Here is a 22,116-nt window from a genome sequence, read left to right as displayed (position 1 = left end):
TTGGTCAATGCCAGGGCCGTTGATGGGCACTTGTGGCCCCAGTTGTTGCGATGTGTCCCCATCCCAGATAGCATAGTGGTACCAGACACCCAAATCTGGCCAACATATCGCATAGAATGATTGCACTTGGATGGTCTGCTCCTGGGTGCCAGATCTTAGACACAAGCAGGTCCTATGATGGTCACATGTCGGCCAAGAGTGAAACCGAATAAACCAGAAGATTCAGCCCACCAGAGTAGAATTAACTGTGGTGATTTGGGCCAGTTCTAGTTAAATCGGTTCGCTCTTGGCTGAGATCGGCCATGCTATGGAATGCTTGTGACTAAAATTGAGCGAACAGGTATTTGGGTCAGATGAAGGTAATTGGTGTCGGCCACAACAATTTTTTCAATCTGGAACACAGTAAGCACATGTCATCCCTTGCTGGTTGCTTTTTGGACGACTAAGCAAGTAGAGTCAGCGGCAAAGCATGTCTGAGGGTGAGGAATCACTCTTACTGGCTGTTCAGGTAAGTGAATCAGTGTACGGGAAAGAAACGGAAAGCCCCTTGAACCTATTTAGTGCGGTTTATACTTATTATCCACTTCCATCTCTTCACCAGTGCCCTCTGCCACTTTTTGTCAGACATATTCTTGATCAGAAGTGGATATATGAGCAAGAGTGGTGCTTGCATTATCCCTGTCCCGAGTCATCCAGTTTCCCTTGACGAATACGATATTTGGTGTTAGAGAGTTATTTCCTCTCACACAGGCACGTACAGGCTTCATTGGCAGTCGGTTGTAGTATCTGTGGTGGTATTTCTTGTTAGTTTGATGTGTCTGGGCCATTAAAAGAATGGTTTTCAGCACTTCAGTAGAGCTAAAAAAGACTTTGAAATACCTATAACAGGGAAGCTGAAGCTGATAGACCTATATTGATGTATTTTTTTTCTCCATTATTTCGGATTGCCATTGGTATCCACTGAAACTGCTGTGGATGAAAGCTGTGCACTGTGGCCAGAAACAAGCTACAAACTCTTCAGAGATTCCATTTAAGTAGCATTTGCTCCCGAAAAGATTGATTGGTGCTTGAGTGTGTCTCTAAACTGAGGGACAACAACAAGGCTAACAGGCCTGCAGTTCGATTCTCAACACTCAGGAGTCCTACCGTCCATCTGCTCCATCCCCTTCTTGTGCAACAGGCCGGTGCAGGCAGAAGAAAGACATGTCCACAACGAGCCCCGGCTCCAGCCCCCCTCCATCCATCACAATCAACGCCAGCATTGGGTCCAATTAGGCCCCCGGAACACTCAGGGCCACGGCTTGATTGTTAACACTGTGAAAACACAGGGAGAAGGAGGGGGCGCAGGGACTGGATGTGGGGCGATGACGGGATGCTGAGAGCTTAGGGGGAGTTTGGGGGGAGACGGACGGGAAGAGGGGGAGGAAGGTCAGATAGCTGGCGGCCCCATTTCCTCTCTAATGGCCTCAGAACGAGGGAATATGAGGGAATGTTGCCCCGTAAAGCAGGTGACCTGGAGGAAAGGGGGGCAGCCACACCCACCTCCGAACTCTCATTTCACTTGGACAATACACACACACACACACACACACACACACAGACATCTGCACACAAGCCATTAAAAGAAAGAAATGGATGGTCATGCATGAGCACGATTCTGCATGCAAGGCGCATAAAAAGCACACACAAGGGAGAGCCATAAACACAAATTATGAGCACAAGTACGCTAGGGAGAGGTTGTTCCTGAACATAATCATGCTTGTAACACACACAAAAAAACATTCAGTGTCATTTCCAAGCAATCCCATAACCCCCACCACCACTAATCATGGATTTGTCTCAGTTCTCTCATTGAAAAGCCATTAAAGAGCTGTGGTGCGCTGTGCTTGGCTTTTCTAGCCGGGCTGATTTCCATCTTCCATGAGACTTACAGTAAACAGCAGAAAAAACACCTGGATTTGGTTGCAGGAGCTCTTCAGAAATCCATTTCAGAATTTTCCGGGTGAGAATTTAGCATGCGTTAGTCTGATGAAAGAGACAAACTTGAATTCTGATGGTGTGAGCTGTAACTTTGTCACACACATGTGGTGACCTAGAGAGGAGGGAGCTGATGGCTAAGTTCAAAATGAACAGGAAGTAAGCTTAAACATTGTTTGCAGCAACTTTAATAGACTAAGTAGTAAACTCATCTCTTTCATATCTCCCATATACACTACAAGGACTATTGAAACACTGTCTCTTGTAGTACAAAGTGGTGTGACATGGATGGGCCAGGTCTAGCTGGTTGGCATGCTAACTTCAGCAGACATCAACACAGTTTTTTCTTCACATGGTTTATAATGTTAGTTCTTTTTTTTAATGTTTTAGTCCAAAGTACTGGTCATATCTTACATATTCTTACATACTGCCAAGCTATATGTTGTAATCACTAACTTTGCCACTGTTATTAGATCATTAGGCTTAATGAAATGTGTATCAAGTGTAATGTGTTATATCTATAGAATCTAATTTAAAGTCTTGATTTATGTCATTGTTAACAACATTTTGATTAAAGTCATCTGTTGACCATGTGTCATGGCACCTTTTTAAGGCTACTCTTAACTGGAAATGGGTCAGACATTAGCAAGCTCACATTTTTTCAGTCTCAGTTAACTACTAAACAGAAACACCTGACAGGTACTGGGTTTAAATATTCAGTCGATAAATCTCTACGTACAAACCAGTTTATGTGGTGCAAGTTTAGAGATGTTTAAAACACCATTCAGTAGGCCTGAAATATCTGGGCTAAGTTTGAACTCCAGGCTCCTGGAAGCTGCTGTGATGTAGATCTGATAAGGACATCAAGTTATCATCATTACTTCTTCTAATAATTTATGACACTGCCAAGAGCTGCAGCCAAGACGTAGACCTCCAATCACCGTAAGAAATTCAGGTCAGGTACTTAAATCTCCTCTTCTCTCCTCTGCAAGATAATTTACCTACAACACATGTGACTCTGGTCCTTATTTTAGCCATTTGTACTGTATGTTCTTGTGGATTTGGTCGGTTTTGTTGAGATGGAGCATATGAGTTGTGACACACTGCTCTCTGGTTAGCTCATTGACTGAGTCAAGGTCTGTTTTGAACCATTTTTCTCCGGCGTCCTTGCCGTTTGTGCCAAGCTCTAAGCAAAACCTGCTGTTCCTACCATTTCTGGTAATATAATCTCACTTCATTTGGGTTAATAAGAGAAACCAACTGGGCTCTGTCTCTGTTTTTTCTTCTTGTGTGAATGTGGGTGGGTGGGAGCATGTAAAAAATAGCATGCCTCGTACGTGTCGAACATACGTATGCATTATATATGTATCAGTGGAGATATAGGTGTCCCGTGGTGGCTTTTCCAGAAAAAAAAAGGTTACAAACATTAACCTAACCCATTTTATGTCCTTGCATGTGCGTGACTGAATATGTCACTGAAGTTTTTGGGTAATAAACGATGACCAGATGTGCTATTTTTAACCAGGCTCCTCATTCCACAGTGAAGGCACCCACACTGTGAAAGTAAGGCCTGTGTTTGTCCCAGGGCCGGAAGCAGGCGGTAGTGGTGGTAGTGGTCTGTATTGGTTTGTGTGTAACTTAAATCCATCTCTCTGCATTGGTCTCTTTCTCTGTCATCCCCCAGGGGAGGTGGAAGCGTGGGGTTGTTGGGGGGGGGAGACTTGACGGATGAGAGAACCTGTTTGGTGGAACTGAGAATGGATGTGCGGGTGAAGCTTATACCCCTATCCTCTATACAATGCGGCGTAACCAGGCCCTGACCTGCCCATATCCAAAGACAGCCGTGTCTGACGGGCCTGACAACAATACTAAAGGTGTGGAATTGCGATTGTGAGGCCGTATTTTCCTTGCCTTCACGCTCTCAGTGCAAGAGGCGGAGGCCGGACAGCAGGGTGCGTGTGTCTGCTCGCATGTGTCCACACACATGATTTAATGGAACTCTGGAGAAGACCCCGCTTCAGTTTGTGATTGAGCTCACTATAACAAACATATACAATCAAACCAGGCGTACAGGTCTGTTTGGCCGGCTTCCATACAGTTATGGGAAAACCCCCTCCACCAAACTAACACACACACACACACACACACACACACACAAACAGGATGTACTGTGCAGCTTGCATAGAGGAAGGCTGACATGTCACGCTAAGGGGTTAAAGGGGGGTAATGATTTGCTATTAGACCAAGAGGAGGGTGTGCAAACACACAGAGTTCCCTGGGAGTCTCTTCGTCGTTTCTGGTCCACTATGTGCGTGTGTGTCCTTCATGAATTCCTTCACATTCCTGAGGATCAGCGTTAGGAAGCTCAGTGTCCTGCCAGCTGTGGGTAGATTTAATGCGTCTGCCACTCACTGTTGCAGCACTCTTGCAAAGTAGCTGTAGCACTTCCTCTGTTTTTCCCTGCTAGCACCTGGAGGGGGGGGAGACATTCAGGCTCATGCTCAGGCGCAATTCAGCGTGGCCTTCGGGTTGATTACCGATGTGATTTGAATGTGGCTGGAGACGTTTTCTCTGTGTGTGGTCATTTGGTGTGTGTGCGAATTATGCAAGAAACTGAAGCTAACAAACCGCAGGAGAGAGCCGAGGCACAATGAAGCGAACGATGACGTTGAGGGGAAAAAAAAACCTGCTGCAACATTCACCTCAGGTGTGAATCCCTTCCTCATTGGAAACATAGAAGTGAGTGGCACACTAATTATTAGTTGGGATTCAGATAATTGAGTTGCAGCAATTTGCGGGTGCATTTAAGGCGGTAAAACCTTCACCAGTAGGCCGATTTCCTCTGGAGGAGGGGGCTCCATGAGTTCTCCGCGAGGGGAAATCCACCCTATAAAAGAAATTGTGTGTTACTGTGACAGCACTAATGAGCTTGTGCCGTTCAATCCAGACGTGCAAGCATGACAAAACCCAACCCAAGTTATGAAGAAAAGGTAGTACTTTGGTCTGAAGTTACATTAAAACTAAAAATTGTTGCAATGAATCACAAAATTGAGTGCTTGAAGGCATTTTCCCACTGTATCACTGTTGTCAGATGAAAGGTGAACTTTTCAGGCTGCTGTGAGAATGAGAGTCACTGTGTAATTTAAAATAAATGTATATTACAGTATATTACCTGAGAATGTTGTTCAAGAGGCAGTCTGACATGGTTAAATGAGCATACTCAATATGATACATGGGCAGCTTTTCCCACTGATCCAAAGTTATTTTTGGAATGAAACAATCATTTTTGGATCCTTTTCATGGCTCAGTTTGATATCTCCATGCTGCTGTTCTTCCTAGAATATCTTAATTAATAGGGGCGTGCATCTCTCCCTCATAAGACTATTCGATACGCATCTAGATACATAGGCTACGACACGATTCAGGGACGATACATTTTTAATACGGAATGATTTGGTGCGATGCAATTCGAAACGATAAGATGCAATCTGATACAGTTCTTAACATGTGTTTAATGTAGACATTTATTTTCCATTAAAACCCTAAAATAAGCAATTCTATAAGAGTGGCATTGCTTACCTTACCACGTCTCGAAAGCCATCACTCTCAACCACACTGTAAGGTTGTAAGTCCTTCACAATAAAACAGGCTATAGATGTCGTGATTACCTTGGACCTCAGCGAGTTGTGGTTAAGTTGTGGCTTTAATAGCCATGTCGTTGCATGTCCTTGCTTGTGCTAGCTGTAACGTTACTATCGTTAGCATCCACAGACTCCCCGTCGCCCGCATAGTGTTCTCCATGCCGTCTCACCAGGTGAGTTTTCAGATTTGTCGTGCTTCCGCTGTACTTAATAGCTGTTCTGCAGACCTTACATATTGCCAGACTTTTGTCCAAATGTCCTCCTTCTACTTAAATCCAAATCTCTCCCAAACCTTAGATTTCAGATTAGCTGGTGCATTGTAAACAGTGTCCGAGTTGTCGTACATGTTGTTGTTGTTGGTGCGGTTTTTCCCTCAGATACGCTGACGTTACGCTCAAGAGAATCTTGCGTTGACCTTTAGTCTCTCAACTCTTTACGAGAGTTGAGAGAAGCTCTGCAGAATTAGCAGCAAAGCTTCCGTCAACCAATATGTAACTTTAGAATCGGGCCATCGTAATGGTAAATATATATCGATACAGGGGTCCGCGTACTGATGTAGTCAGATCTTTAACATTAAAACGGTTATCGATTTATATCGGTGAATATTTACACCCCTATTAATTAATATTGTTCCAGGGCCGTCATTGAAACTGACAAATCACTTTTTTGTAACGTCATAGTTTAGTGAATCTAGGAAAAAGACCTGAAAAACATTCACATGGGCAATGCAGTAAAGTATTTTAGTTCCCTAAACCTCATAAAGTATTTTAGTTACCTACACCTAACCATGTATATTTGTTCACTAAACCTAACTAAACATCAAAAGGAAACTGTAAAAACACAAAAAGAAAAATTAGAGAACTTAGTGTAAAAATAAGAAGTGAACAGCATAATCATACATTCCAAACCAGATTTGATCCTCGGTGTCCCGTTTCAGAGTCCTACATGTGGTGGCCTCAACCACAATAGCATGATTCCAATGTGGTGTCCGTCGTCACTTGTTAAGAAACGATGAACGATGGCCCTGGGACAACATTAATTATGATGTTCTTTCTCCATCTCTATCAGACAGACGCTTTTCATGAACTCTAAGAAAATTCTGAGAAATTCTTTCTGTGTAAGAAAACCACATGAGATGAATAATTTAAAGCACTGCAATCTTCATGACCACTGCAACATTTTTTTGTGGACAAAATGTTCGAACTTTTGGCAGAATGACAATGAACGTCACCCTTAACTACTTGCCCGGTACCTTTACAAAACGACTCCATTACTACAGATGTAGACAGTCACTGGACCATCTCACTCCACAGATGAGGGAGAGGAAGTAGACCTCTGACCTCTCACCTTTGTCCCCTGGATACAGCCAGGGGTTGTCTCCAAGGTTAATCTAAACACCTAATAGGTTTATTGGCATTACCTTTCCCCTGCTTGTAGACATATAATCACAAATGTGTGGTGTTTGAAATGTGTGCAAATGTGAGTTTACAAACTTTGTGCACACAAAATCTGCACTTTTCCTCAAACTCTGTCAAATTTGACAACAAATTGACGTATATTTAGCACAAGCAGTTTGTAATTATTTAGTATACTTTGCTGGAAAAAAAAGTCTCCTCATAAACTTATGCTCATGTTTTTGTTTTTGTACTCATGCAAATGTTTTCAAGAGAAAGTGACTTCTAAGAAATGAGAGAAGGAACGCACAGCAGCACGTCTTGAATAGATTATTAAGCGCCGTATTCTGCTCATGAACTTCGAAGCAAATCACATAATTCAATAGGAAATCATGCATTAGTGGGGAAAATTTCATTTGGATCAATGGAAGGTATTGATGTCACCATTAATGGCTGGGTGGATTGTTGTAACCCAGTTTGCGATGGAGTGGAGGGAGCGGGAGGGCGAAGGGGAGGGGGAGTTGGGGGGGTTGAGAGAAGAGTCAGCCAGTCAGTGTAGAGGCTCTTTGTCTGGGATGGGCTACAGAGATGCGAGGCCTAGCCTGGTTCTGGGATCTGGAGGTCAGCCAGGGCTTGAGGGGGAGCCAAGAGTGCAGAAGTGGCCGATCGGTCCCATACTGACACAAAGAGGCCTTTCTCTGGACCACAGGTCTGCGGCGGCCCGGGACTCGCACTGGGGACGTCAGACTACAAAAGGGAGGTTGACACACACACACACACACACAGACAGTGAACACACACATACCCGGAAAGACAGAAGGGCACTCTGGAAACATACTGCCGTTGCATCTCTCAAAAGTTTATTCCTTTTAATAATTTCATCAAAGGACGCAAAGCTTCCTTTAAGGCTGGAAAAGGACGTTGCCTGAATTCCTGTACTTGCTGTAATGCAGATGCTGTAAAGTGATGCCGGCTTTGATCAAATGCATGTCTGAGGATGCATTCATTTGCGTAGAGCGTACATTATGTGCATGTGTGCATCTCCCTTTTCTCTGTTATGTAACACAGACTCATATGGGTCAGAAAACCACATTTTTGTGGGGGAACCTCTTTTCTCTCTGCCTCCTCCCCAATTCACCGACCCCCGTCCGTCTGCAGCTTGTAAATGAGCGAGGTCTGGCCCGGGTTAAGCAGACCCAGCCCCCCTGGCTAGTTAATGAAGCTTAATTAGCTTGATTAAAGCCTAATTAGGAGCTGAGGGTAAAGGGAGAGCGGTCCCTGTAAAGAAGACCTTTCACCTTTGAGCTTTAGCCCCTCTCCTCTCAGATCAGAGCAACATGGGAAGAGACACTAAAAGAGACCAGACAGCCACGTGTGTGTGTGTGTGTGTGTGTGTAGGTGGACAAGTAGTGATTGTGTCCTGTTGACGCAGAGTAGCCTTGGCCTCCCTGCTGTTTTAACACAAAGTGTGCGCTCACACTCACAATACTCACTTGCACTTTGCTGTCGTTCGTGTACGCCGACCGGCTTCCCTTGATCACACAGCTCGTTATAGAACATTTAAAGGGATCATTCAGATGAAGAGTTTCCATATGTAGATCACACAGCACGGTCAGAGTCCAATCAGAAACTCCCAAAACCACAAAAATGAAGACTCAAGCTCAACTCATAAGGTGTTTTGAAGCCACCTTTAGATTTTCTGATATTTGTGTTGCTCATAGTGTCCCAATACTTGCAAATACACTTTTTTGTTTTACATGACATGTAAGCATTGTTCCCTGTGTTATATTCTTGGCACGGCAAGCATCTCAAAGAGCGTGTAGATCATGGGATGTAATGCGTACAATAGGATAAGATTAGCTTTAATGATTCCTCTTGGGACATTATGTAGTACCATTACAGCAGGAAATAGTAGAAAACAGGGACAAGGAATTTCATATGTATGTTGGGAATACAGCCAGATATGTTATATAAATGTAATCAACTGACAAACTCAATGGGAACATGTGCAGTGGGTGAATTATTGTGCGGATAACAGCATCAAAAGAGTTGGACAAGAGCTGAGCACAATGGAAACAGTGATGTGATGACATACATGACTGAATGATAACCCAATGAATGAGAATTAATAAAACTGAAGTATACATGCTGGCTGGCTCACTACTTCCCTTGCGTTTCTGAAGATCAACAGACCAACTGTACGTGCTTACATGTTTGAGATGACTTCAGCTATGGTTGACAATTATTGACTTCAAGGTGGAAAGATTGAGGGCAGCTGCAGTGGCGAGAAACCTGGGCCTATCTGTTAATGTTTGTCAAAAATATAGAGAACTGCATTTCTGACTTTAAGAATATTGCTCAGTGTGCTCAAGTGCAGGCCGGTACAATGGATGTGAATGGTGTTTGGTGCCAAACGAGACTAATACTGTAGTGACAGCGGCCCTGTGATGATGCCGTCGGGCGGAACGCTGCTATGTAGTAAACGCAGCATGCTAACAGGCTCACAATGACAATGCTAACATGCCTGTGTTTAAAAAATACCTTTCATTACCGTAAACTGTTGTTAAGTGGTAGTAAACTTTTACTTTCTGGGCCCATTTTATAATAAATTTTAATGCAGGTGAAACTAAACTGTAACTAAAGTCTAAGAAATAGTGATTAGTATTGAATGTGTCCAGTCATTAATCGATATGTTGCTATGGCGTCCTAGACCTCTGAGAAGTGGATGTCCTCTGCTTCCCTTTTTTTTCAAATGATAAAAAAATGAAACCTCTTGCTGCCCATGGCACCATGGTTTTTCAATAACAGCAGACCAGAATAAGACAAACCTATTTTGACATCCAACACTATAGTGAAATATTGCACTCATTTTTTTCAGAGAGCCTGGTTGACGATAACGACACAATATTTTTCTTCTCGTTTGTAGAACACTGGAGGAGATATCTGTGACATGGCTGAGGTCAGGCCAGCCCTGGAGGTGATCTGTGATGTGACAGTTGAACCACTTCACCTGGTGTGTGTGTCTGTGTCTGAGTATGTGTGTGTTTTATAGACTGTGAAATGAAGATGCGGGGGGTAAGGTGATGCAGGGAGGGGGGAGTGGGGTCATGAGATAATCAACCCCTCTATCTACTCCACCCACCGACACGTACACACCCGCTGCCTCTCTTGGGCCTGAGATAACCAAGTCAAAGGCCCAGGGGGGTCAGAGGTCAAGGCCCCGGCTCATAGGGAACACATGGAAGGGATAAAGAGGCTCTGGATTCCATAAAGCATGAGCCGGGGTGGACTTATTTATGGCCGGACGGAAAACATCGCAACCCAACACTCTTCTGTCCTGTCCAGTCCACTCTCTCGCTGACGGAAAGAGGGATATAGTGAGAGAGAGGGAGAGTGAGGTGGACGGGAAGAGAAAACAGCTCTGGTTCTCTGTAAGTGCTGTCCAAACGGCTTCATCTCAAAGGCTCTCCGAAGGGGGTGGGCTCCAACTTTTCCTTCAAAAAGAAAAAAAAAAAAAACAGGGACATTTTAAACAGTCAAACATTGTCAGCCACGAACTGAACGAGTAAAGAAAAGCCATGTGGGAGCGCACTAACACAGCGGGATATTGTGACAAGCAGCGGTTTTGATTTAGCCCGCAGAAACTAATGGCGCGTTGTTTGCTTGCTAAAAGGCACATGGCATGGCTGGCCTGCGTTCGGTGCACATTAAGTCACTGCATGAAGTCACTCGCAGACACAGAACATTACCCCCGAACACACTCCGGTCATTTTCATATTCTGTGTTTGGGTGTTCTTCATTTTTGGTGCTTTAAGTGTGATTGGTTTCCTGTGCTGAGTTTTTGAATATGAAAAGTTACGGTTAAAGTGTCTCTGCAGTCTTTTCACAAAGACATGATGCCACACACATTCCTGTTTGTTCCAACGATGTAATATGTTAGGGATAATGCCAGAATAAATAGACACATATCTTGGTCACTTGCTAAAGAAAAAAAACAAATATTTTCATCAAATCGCAAATTTTCACAAGCCATAACCCCATTTCTCAGATAACACCTAAAGGTTTGACTAAAAGCTGGAACAATCATTAAAGTCCCATGAGGTTCTTGTGTGTTATGTAAACTTTGTTCACTACTCCAGTAAATAGGACGAACCTTAGATAGGACAGAAGCTGGACATATTTCTAGCTTGCTCAGCTCTTTGGCTCAGCTTTAAGCCATAAAGCTAACACTATGCTAACAGGAGTCAAAGTCAGTCGACATTACAATGCGGTTGACTTAAAAGTGAATACAATTTGACGGTATTGTTAACGATTAGCTAGCTAGCAAGCCATGTTATTGTCCCCAATAATCCTGATCTCTTGTGTTCAGAGGATGGGTGTTGGTTACTTACTGCAGCTTGTGTGCTACAGGCACCACGTTCTGTTCAGATGATGATGATGCGCCAGTCCTGATGACTTTTTGTGTGGAGAAGCATGTAGAGAAAACAATGCACAAATCATCTATATTAGTCTAAGAGGGAGTGCTGAGGAGACAGACGGCGTTTGGCCACTTGGTAAAGGATTTAAAGAGGTGATGGGAACAAATACAGGAGAGTTAAAGAAAGAAAGATATACACCAGGACAAGAAAGACTTGACAGTGGCCATCTGTCCTGTTTTGGCCTTTTTACTGTAGCTCAACCAAGGGTGGTGGGCAGACACACACAGAGGCACACATATCACAGTCATTACTATCCTATTTCCAGTCTGTCCCCTTTGTCTGCCAGCGTCTAAGTGTGTGTATGTGCGTGTTTGTGGGGTTGTGTGTGTCCATGGGTGTCGTCAGGTCGTCGGGGCTCATCACCTAAGGGTCCTGAGACAATGGCGGTGAGATAATGAAGACAGGAGCCAGTAACAGAGGCTGACGGAGAACAATGCAGCGGTAATGGCTCTGGCACAGTGAGTGGAGTTTACTGGTCCTCACTGGGACGCTTCCTTCCTGTCCTGCTTTATCAACACACAGGATAGAAAACAACAAATCCTCCTCCTCCTCCTCCTCCTCCTCCTCGCAATGACTGGAGTCTTTTCTTCCCCTCCGTGCCCTCCTCTCCTTTTCCCTGTCATCATCTCTCCAAATGTCTGCAAATGCTTCATCTCATCCTGTTTCATTTCCCATCTTCTTTGTTATGAGATCATTCCTCCAGTCACTTTCCTGTCTTCCTTTCTTCTACAATATTCACTTATTTTGACCTTCGACTCTCCTTTTCCCTTGTAATTCCCCTGTTTCCCGTGAGTGAAAAATACATTTTATTGCTCAAACATACTACTGACTCTGTTCTTTGATACCACACAAATAAGGCAGTCGCAAAATCCACAGTAATCATAATGGCAAAAAGAGTTTATTTTACTGGACAAGGCCTTTTTTTTTTTTTTACTTTTGGGGCAGAGACAGAGAGAAAGTGGAGTAAAAACACATTAAATTAAGGTTTTACAACTTATATTGCTGTTACACACTTTGGCTAATAAGCCTTCAAACCCCTTTATTATTTTCCTTTTCTTTATCCTGTCATGTTTTTTCTCATGCTTCTTGTCCTCTCTTCTCACATATTGTCTTTTCTACTCTCCTTAAGTATTCACATCTTGACTCTATTTCATTACTTTTCTGACTGTCGTCTTATTTATCTTCTCTCCATCCCGACCCTCTCAGCAGCACACAGGAAGAAGACACTATGGTTCCCCTTATCGGTGTGTTTTCATTCTCTGAGGGGAAGTGGGAGACCTCTCCAATAGGGGATGCTGCTCGTGCCCCCCTCCGTTCTCGCTCTTCGTCCTCATCCCCTTGTTTATCTATGCTCACCCTCCCTCTCTCATTTCAAAGCACCCCGAGGAGGGCAGGGAGGGGAGTGGAGGGAGGAAGACCTCTCTGGGGTTACCATAATAACTTGGCTCGCTCCGAGCTCATGAGTTCTGCTGCCTGTTTTACCCAAGGCAGATAGAGTGTGTGTGTGTGTGCAGCCCTGACCCTTCATCACCATATTACAAAACACTGTCTGATACTTCAAAGAGGATGGAATTGTTTCCCTAACACCCTCCGGAGAGACAGAGAGACAAAGAAGGGGAGAGCTGGTTAGAGCGGTAACTTCCAGGATGTTGTGTTAGCAGAGGACAGGCGGCACTGGGTGAAAGAGACACAAGAGGGTGGTGTGGAGGGGGGAGTGTTTTGAATATTTTCTTGTCTCCATTGTCTCTGTGCAGGCTCCTACTTAGAACCACTAATACAGAAATATGGCACAAGCAATATACTGCAGCAGCGGAATAAGAACATACAAACCTGAGAACTTACAGTGCTAATACTTCTACCAGCACCACTGCTAATCCATACCTGCATCCATTTTCTGACATGATTCCGAGGACCTGGCAGCGTGCTAAATGTGGCCAACACGTCCTTCTCTTTAGCTTCTTCACCTCTTCCTGGGGGATCTGAAGGCCTTCAGAGGTCAGCACATTCACGGTCTCCCAGTTTGATAAGTGAGGTAAACTTGGTGTCCTCATCAATGCCAGAATTGTCTCCACTAGCTCCTTCTGACATGAAGCAGGCTACTGTTCTACCTGGATATCCTGCAGGATGGCTCCTCTCCCCATCTTGAGCCTCAGCCTCAGGCCACTTGTGACCCCAATCTATTTCTTTCAATGACTAGAAAATAAAGCGCATCGAAAGTTCGACTGCGGATTGATTAATAAATAGAGGGCTTCACCTTCAGGCTTAGCTTCTTTTTCACAACCATCTCGTTCCTGCATCAGTGCTAAAACAGCACCACTCCTCCTGTCCATGTCGTGTTTCATCCTACCCTCAGTTGTAAACAAGACCCTGAAATATTTGAACCCTTTCACCATGGGGCAGCAACTCTCTCCCACCCTGAAGGGAGCAATTCAGCATTGTCTGCCAGCATGCCCAGGCTTCAGACTGGAAAAGCGCTGACTCCAAAGAATCACTCTCAGCCACTCACAGTCTCAGTGTGTGCTGGAGCTAACAAGTCGATGAAGCCAGGATGCAACCATGGCAGAACTCGACGCCAACTCTCGACTTGCTGCCAGATCTCCACGGCTGCACCCACTATCATTCTGCAATGGCAAAACGATGTTCTAGCTTGTTTGTATTTCTTCAGTCAATCACAAGCGTCCTGGACAGCACAAAGCCGCAGATGCAGCAAGAGTGCCCATGTAAAACAGTCAAGGAACTTGTTTTTCTCGCATATTTTCACTTGGGGAGGCGAGCCATGACGTTAAAATGATTCATCCCCGCAATAGAAAAGGTAACAGCTGCTAGTGTTTTTATATGTTTGTACCATTATCCCACAACCAAGTCGGAGTGAGGCTTAGCGCGTAGGTTGCCAGCTCAAGGATGTTAAAGGAGTCATCACCTGGTTTTTTACATATCCAGTCCCTCTTGGATCGCTTTGGATCAATTCTTAAAACTTATTAGAAAAAAATAAATAAAAAAAAAATCAAACATAGAGCTTGTTCTGACCCTTTTTCATACAGCGACTTTCTCACGCGAGATTATGCGCGAGGTTTTGACCGGTCCGGATGTGCATTGTATTAATATGTAATGAGGCGCGCGTTGATTGGCCGCAGGAAGGACAGAGCTGGAATGGGGGGCGAGCCTGCATGCACACACGGACTCCAAAACATAAACAGCCTGCTGTCATGGCGCACACACTAAATGACGAACCTTACGGAATTCAGGCATTTATGTACGAGCCGGAGTCGGAATCCGAACGGGAGAGTGAAGAGGCAGAGACGGTGGAAGAGACACGTTTACAGCAGGACGTCTCTGAATGGTAAATTTTTTGTTTTTTCCTTCTTACTTTTCACACTCGTGTTTTAAATGTAAGACCTGAGTTTCAATGCTGGCGGTCACGATGTATGGCGTGAAAATGACAGAGAAATGAGCAGATTCGGCGTGCTCACTCAGAAAGTCTGGCTGAGGACGGCTGTGAGCCGATGCTTAATATGCAAGTAGCCTCCTGTGGTAACGTCACCACAGGAGCAGAGTCAAAATCTCGTGCTTTAGGAACGCGCACTACTGTGCGCTATTCCTGTTCGGAAAAAGAGCCAAAGCGAAAAAAATAAGCCACTTTCAAACACCAGCTTTTCAGGCAAGTTTCAACAGAGGTCCAACACCAATATGCATGATTTAACGAGAGAAATTGCGATTTCCGGGTGATGACTCCTTTAATGCGTTTCGCCGTAGTGGTGAAGATTTTTTTAACAGTAAAGCTCACATTCTTCTCCCAAAGACCCGACTCAGTCAAACCCCGAAGTGAGATGTCTGAAGTGTACACATTTATATTCTGCTCTGTAATGGATGAAACTGTTTCCCACGCTGAGGCTCTCTGGATGAGTTGATGGTCACTTTGTGTTTTGCAATGCTTTTTGTTTGTAGAACTTGAGGCCTTGAGTCATGCAGACCCCCCGAAAATAGATGGATGAATGGAGGTATAGATGGATGGATGGGAGGTTACATGTTCGTCATTTAGTTAGTGAGACATTGTTTTTGGACAAAGATTTGCTTTCAAGACAAAGACATTCTATCTGTCAGTCCCTTTCTTCACTTCCACTCAGTGCTACCTGTTGATTGATGGCAGAAAACATCATTTGGTTAAAATTTAAGCTAACATGCAGGGTTGCCACCGCTCTGCTCATGGGTGACACACATACACACTCACATGTACACACAAGCACATAGCGTGCTAATCTCTTTAGCATCTCCATGGAGACGTTAGTGTGAAGGCTCCATGGGGGTTTAGCAGTGCCCTGTCCTCAAACCACTGAGGCTGGGACTTTGGGGGAGAGCTAGGCACTGGGCCATGAAAGCACGCCACTTTGTGTGTGTGTGTGTGTGTGTGTGTGTGTTGTGTGTGTCTGTGCATACGTGCGTTTGTGTGTACCTGCCTACATGCCCTTTTGCATTTTCATGAAGTTAATCCTGGCTCGGCCAAGCGAGTCTAGCTGTGCATAAATAATCACTTTAGGAGAAGTTCAAACAGCATCAGTATGCATGACCCTCCATCTCCCTGACACTAGCAACCAGGACAACAGGCCTCTGAGCCGCCGTTATCCTCTGGACCAACACATGTCTGCTGGCTGCTAGCGTTACCCCTCGTGAGTAGGACAGAAAGAGAAGGGAAGATGAAAGGAGCGGTACAAAGCGTAGGCATATAGCTGAAAACACAACAATTTTGTGATCCGGTCAGCAATGACGCAAATTGTTGTGGGAAATAGAGAAAGGATGATTATGATATAACTTATAATGGGCACATAAGAAGAGTTTGTAAGCAACTTCTAACCTTCAAAATCTCAAGAAAGAAAGAAAAAAAGAAAAGCAAGAAGGAAGGATGACCTGCTGGAGGAAAGAAAGAAATGACAGAATGAAGGGAAAGAAGGAAAGACGAAAGAAAGGAAAAAGAAGCGGGAAAAGACGGAAGAAAAAAAGGCAAAGAATGATAGAATAGAAGGAAGAGATTTGGGGCTTAGAGGAAGATACTTCCCCATGGTATCCACTCTCACTATTGGTCCACGGTCCGCTCCAGTGATCTAAGCCCGACTCCCCAGCTCGGTCCCAATTGGCCCTCCATGGGTCAAATTAGCTCCAATACCTAGAGCTTAGTTGGGCTTGAAGAAACAGCTGGCACCGTGTGGGGCCTTGCAGATCCAAAATGGCCGAACGGTACCAAGAGTTATGCTCACACAACCCTAAACATTCCTCTCCCACAACCAGTTGAGCCCAAAGTGGGATATCTGAAACGTAAACAGGGAGATGTTATTCTGTTCTCTAATGGGTGAGACTGTTTCCCATGGTGTCCCCGTCCCGTCTGGATGTCTTGATGGTCACACTGATGGTCGCAGGATTGCAGTATAGTCTGGGGCCTGCTACAGCTGCAAAACAAATGTTATTGTTTTGCAAGAAAACAAAGTAAATCCCGGAACAACAAGGTTTTATATATATATATATATATATATATATATATATATATATATATATATATATGTATGTACCATGATGATGGCATGTGCTTTCCTATTAGAAGCTTTTTAAACACCACATCCAACATTCAGGATTTAGATTTTTTTAGCCACGGTAGCAGCGTAACGCTCGGGATCACGTAGGTTCTTGTGCTCCTGACTAAAATATCACATACTCACTGGAGAGGATCGACTGTCTTTGGTGATCCCCTGAATTTACCTCCAGGACTACCAATAGATCAACAGTTTTGGCTCAGACTCCAATAATTGGATTGGTTGCTTTTGAATTTGTTACAGCTATTCAAGGCAAAGACAAATTATAAGACACAGACACAGGTGGCGCCAATTCAATCCAATCATAATTTCGGAAAATGCTTTTCAGTCAGCAGGGGAATTATTACACACTGAGAGTGGCCGCTGGGCAAAAATTGGAAGCACGGCCTAGCAAAAAATACTTCATATTTGTGGATTTCTTTGTGCTCAAAAACTTTTTTTCCTCTTTCCTTAATTTTAACCTTGTCTGCAGGGTTAATTCAAGTACATCAACATATATTTGTGCGTACTTTAGTGCGTTGCTTTCATCCGATCCATGTCAATTAATAATCTGTATTCTTAATAATCATTTTTAAGAATTACAGTTATTTAGAAACACTTCAGGTACCACATCTTCCTGTTAGCTTGATTTAACACTGACATGTAAGCAGTTACATTGTTTCTTGTTGCACTGCTTGTGTTTGTGTGGACCAAACTGTCATTCACAGAAAAAAACACCCTATTATAATTTGACTTGCACAGTATTTTCCAGTAACTTCTGCTGCTTTCTGTAATCTTTACAAGGCCTTGTGTTGGTTAACTTGCTCAGCTGCGAACAAAGTTTGGAGAAAACAAACTGTACTTGCCAATCCTATATTCAGCATCACGTGTAATGTCTGAAATGAACCAAACACTAACAGTTGGGAAGGATTTGTATTGATGGACCGATGAACAGATGATAGTGAAAGAAAAAGGGAAAAACGGATGAAGAGGAAGGAGATACTGGACAGGGGCAGAGAGTGGAAGGAGTCGGGGAACATGTGCTGCTGTCAGTCTGTCTCTTAATCCCTTTGGATTTTTTCTGCCTCCCTTTCCCACGTTCTCAGTGTTAATTGATAAACACAGAGAGGGAACGGGACCCCGTGACTAATCATTCTGGCTGCTGCTGTGTGCTGCTTGCGTGTGTGTGTGTGTGTGTGTGTGTGTGTGTCTACAGGTCACTGAAGTCTGCAGGCCCCACTGGAGTGGCACTACTCAGAAACTGGCAGCATCACTGGTCTGCTGCTGTTTCATGCCAGCTTCTTGTTGTCTGGTTTTTCCCTGAAACAGAACCACAGAACCCGGGAAGAACAAGCCAAAATACAGTTTGTTCCATGACTCAGTGAACACTTTGTCTGATTTCACTTCAACTGGGATCAAACATCAAGCATATTGATCGAATACAGTAGGTGTAACCGTAATCTCGTCACCGTTTGCATCAGAGCAAGTCATGAAATACGTTTTTCTTCATGCACCAAAACACGGCTCACACTAACTTAGCTTTCAAACCCCTTATCCAATAAAGATCTTCATGAGGGTTGAATCCCTGGAAAAACAAGACTTAGTTTGTGTGTGCTTGTGTGTTGTGTACTTAAATCCATCATGTGTACTAAACAAATACACTCTCACCAAGCTTTGCTAATGCTGCCATAAATTCAAATATGAGACCTATAAATGTCATTTTTGCTACTACAGATCCTCAAGCAATGTCACCTGACTCCCCGCCAGTTTAGACTGAAGACCACGAGTTTGAAATCTGGGGTGAGGAGTAAGACAGAAGTGTGTTGACAGACTTATGCGGGTAATATATGTAAAAAGAATGTAGCAGAAAAAGAGAAGATCTCTGATTCTGCTGCATCAATTATGTAGTTTCCTCCTTACTTTTCTTAATATCGGTGACATTGGTGAGGTGAGATGTCCTGCCCAGCCACAGTCTGTTCACCCCGCTGCCATCTGGCAAAAGATACAGAAGTACCCACCGCTTTACCACCAGACTGCAGGGCAGAGACCCCTCAATTCATCATCCACACTCCAAAGGGATAGCTTACAGTTTAGCTGTGTCGCAAATTTGTAAATGAAATCTTTGCAGGTAGTTCAATGAATGGTTCAATCAGACATACAATCAAAGTGCAGTGCAGCTTTCAAAGGATGCAGAAAACAGCCAAACATTACGACTAAATGTCCAAGAACAATGCCTCTGTTCCTAAACCCGCCTCAACGACATGGTCAGATGGCTGCATGAGATGGATTTTCCTCCTCTGCTTAAATCAGCACTACATAGACGGTCCATGTGAGCCTCTGATCTGTTACAGTTGTCGAATGGATATGCTGAAAAGCAAATGATCCGAACATTCTGTGTACGTTTTTTTTTCCCATGTAAAAGACTCTCACATGACATGACAAACACAAAAGAAGAAATGATGTTCTCACTTTGACACAGTTCTGTGTTTTATGCCAAACTTAACTGACGGTAAGAAAGCCCAAGGAAAAGATTAATGTGCACTCTGGATCACAAGTAGTGATTATAAATTTACAGGAAACCATTTGATCCTAATCGTCCTTTTCATTCAAAATATCCCCCTTCAACTGAAATGTGTTCGTAGTGAGTCATCGTTTAAAATGGTTTCAGTTTCACATTGCTTCCCAGACATCATCACTTGAGCATCATGTGCTGTCGTGTGAGACTATTATTGATTTTAGTGTGTGTATTTCAACCATTAACATTATATTTTGTGAATTAATAACATCTTGTCATGTAACTCTCAGCAAGAGAGCAAAATAATATGTTTTTTAAATGTCAAACTGTTGCTTTAAAGACCACCAAGACACACAGTCCCTCACAGTCACTGTTAAGGATGTGTAAGGACATCCAACAACACTAATGCGACTCAACTATAGGAATAATCTTATTGCATTGTGGTCAGGGTCTGCATAGACAACTGGCCAATCACATGTCACCATCTCAAACACACCCCTCTCACTCTCCCTCCTCACACACACACACACACACACACACACACACACTCAAAGACTCATAAGTTGCCCCTTAGTCATTCTCTCGACCACAGGACTCCCACTCACCCACACCCACACACTGACTCACTCACTCACTCACTGCTGACTCATAATTAGGAAATTAGCGGACAAGTTGGTTCAAACAGTGCAACGGTTCTTTCAATGGCTGGCCAGCGAAACTTGAACAAAGCTTGAACAAATGTTGTTTTCTTCCCTCTTCGCATCCTGCTTCCCCTCGCGTTCTTGAACAATAAAACCCTCTGACCACCAAGAACAAAAGGAAACCCCCAAATGAGAAAGGAACTCAAGAATTTACAAAGCTTATTTAAACATGTTGACATGTGAACGGATAATTTAAGCATTTTGTCTCGATGTTACGAAACGTGGTGAGCGGTTGTATAATGAAACCCATCATAAAAACGGCTCCATTAACATTAGTTCAGCACAGATGTTTGGACTGAGGTCAGCAATGAGTAAGAAGAACTGACGGACCGACACAAACACACAGTTGGACTGCAGGAAGACAGAATGCAAGAGTGGCTGAGAAATACAACAAAATTAGAGAAAAGCTGAAGGAAACAGACAGGCAGGCAGGTAGTAAGTCGGTCAGGATTACTTCACTGAACTGCACACCCCTTGTTTTCTTCTTAGGCCTTGAACTCCTTCTGTGTCTGCATGTCAGAAAACATTATGGAGCGTCACGCACAGATGTTTTCATAGGAAACGTGAAACTAAAACTAAAACCCAGAGACAGTTATGACTCTTCTAACTGGGGCTTTCGCCATCCGTGTCTTTGTTTTAGTTTCATGTTGAGATTCGGCCTCACCACAAGGCTGTTGATACCCTTCCCTGCTTAAATGGTCGTTGACCCAAATTACAAACAAAACATACTTTTCTACTTATCTCCAGCAGTATCTGGCCAAGCATACTTTGGGTTTTTTGTGCATTGTTCTGAGGTTTTGAGATATCTGTCTCTGAGATTGCAGCAGACAATGGACGGGAATGTTTTTTTGTTCTATCAAGCAGCAGTATCTCTTAAGAGCCAGTGTCGCTGTGGATAATCCACAGATTTAAGTAGTTATAGGAGCAATTTGTTGAGTAGAAAGTCATTCCAAGTGTTCACAGTTGTTCTCTAACTGAGATATTGTCTCTGGATAATGTTAAATAACAAAAACTGAAAATTAACCTTAGCATCAGTATGTCAACCGCTGGGGCGGGAAAAAAAGCACCAAGAACTGCAGCTCCTCCTAAAACCTCCAACTTTCTCATCTTCCAGCAGAAATAAACACGTTTATAGCCTGTTACACAAAAGGGTTTCTGTCTCTAGCTTACTTACCCATTCTGTAAAGCTTATTTCCCTTCTTAGATTTTTATATAACTCACTTGTTAAAATTATATTAAGGCTAAAATGTATGCATCAGTTAGGGCGTCGGTTCTTAGAGCGACAGCTAGCCGCTGGCCGTCTAGCTAGCTGTCAACAACCAGGCTTCATTTGGCTTGCCTCAGCTCCGCGCGCTCCATCTATCTGTCCATTTTTGTATAAACTGGGAGTGAGGTAGAGTCAGGTGTGTCAAGATGGTGACGACTGGAGCCGCTACACTGAGTTTCATGTACAGATTTTTTCAGCAATCTACGGGTGACATCACTGGGATTATGACCATACAGTCTAGCCCATGATACTAACATTGTTATTGTGTTAACAAATGCATTTGACGTGAAGCACCATCGTGCTTCTGTTTCCATTTGTAATTTGAGTGAGCCGACACTTTTTTGTGTAAAACCTTACTCTTTGAGTACAAAGATAATTGAACTAATAGGAATGATGACCAAAAATATGAAAATGAGATCCGTTTTAAATTTAACATGGAATATCCCTCTACAGCAAGTATCACAATTGTTCTGCATTGTATGATTTAATTATACTGTTTCACTGATTATCACATTTCCCCCTGTTTTCAACTGCACTGCAGCTATCAGTTGAGAAACAGAAAGTTAGTGAAACAGAAACTGAGAC

General features: G+C 43.5%; 1 long non-coding RNA gene across 1 annotated transcript; it reads right to left on the bottom strand.

Annotated features, from left to right (window-relative positions):
* Window positions 1-8,624: 8,624 nt before the first annotated feature.
* LOC115596972 (uncharacterized) lies at window positions 8,625-13,812 on the bottom strand. Its single transcript, XR_003986984.1, has 3 exons — window positions 13,372-13,812; window positions 11,404-11,467; window positions 8,625-10,506 (listed from the first exon to the last, which is right to left on the bottom strand). It is a non-coding gene; the product is annotated as an uncharacterized LOC115596972 (long non-coding RNA).
* Window positions 13,813-22,116: the final 8,304 nt, after the last annotated feature.

The sequence above is a fragment of the Sparus aurata genome, chromosome 15 (assembly GCF_900880675.1).
Source record: "Sparus aurata chromosome 15, fSpaAur1.1, whole genome shotgun sequence".
Taxonomy (NCBI): Eukaryota; Metazoa; Chordata; class Actinopteri; order Spariformes; family Sparidae; genus Sparus; species Sparus aurata.
This window is presented reverse-complemented; position numbering and strand designations above follow the sequence as displayed.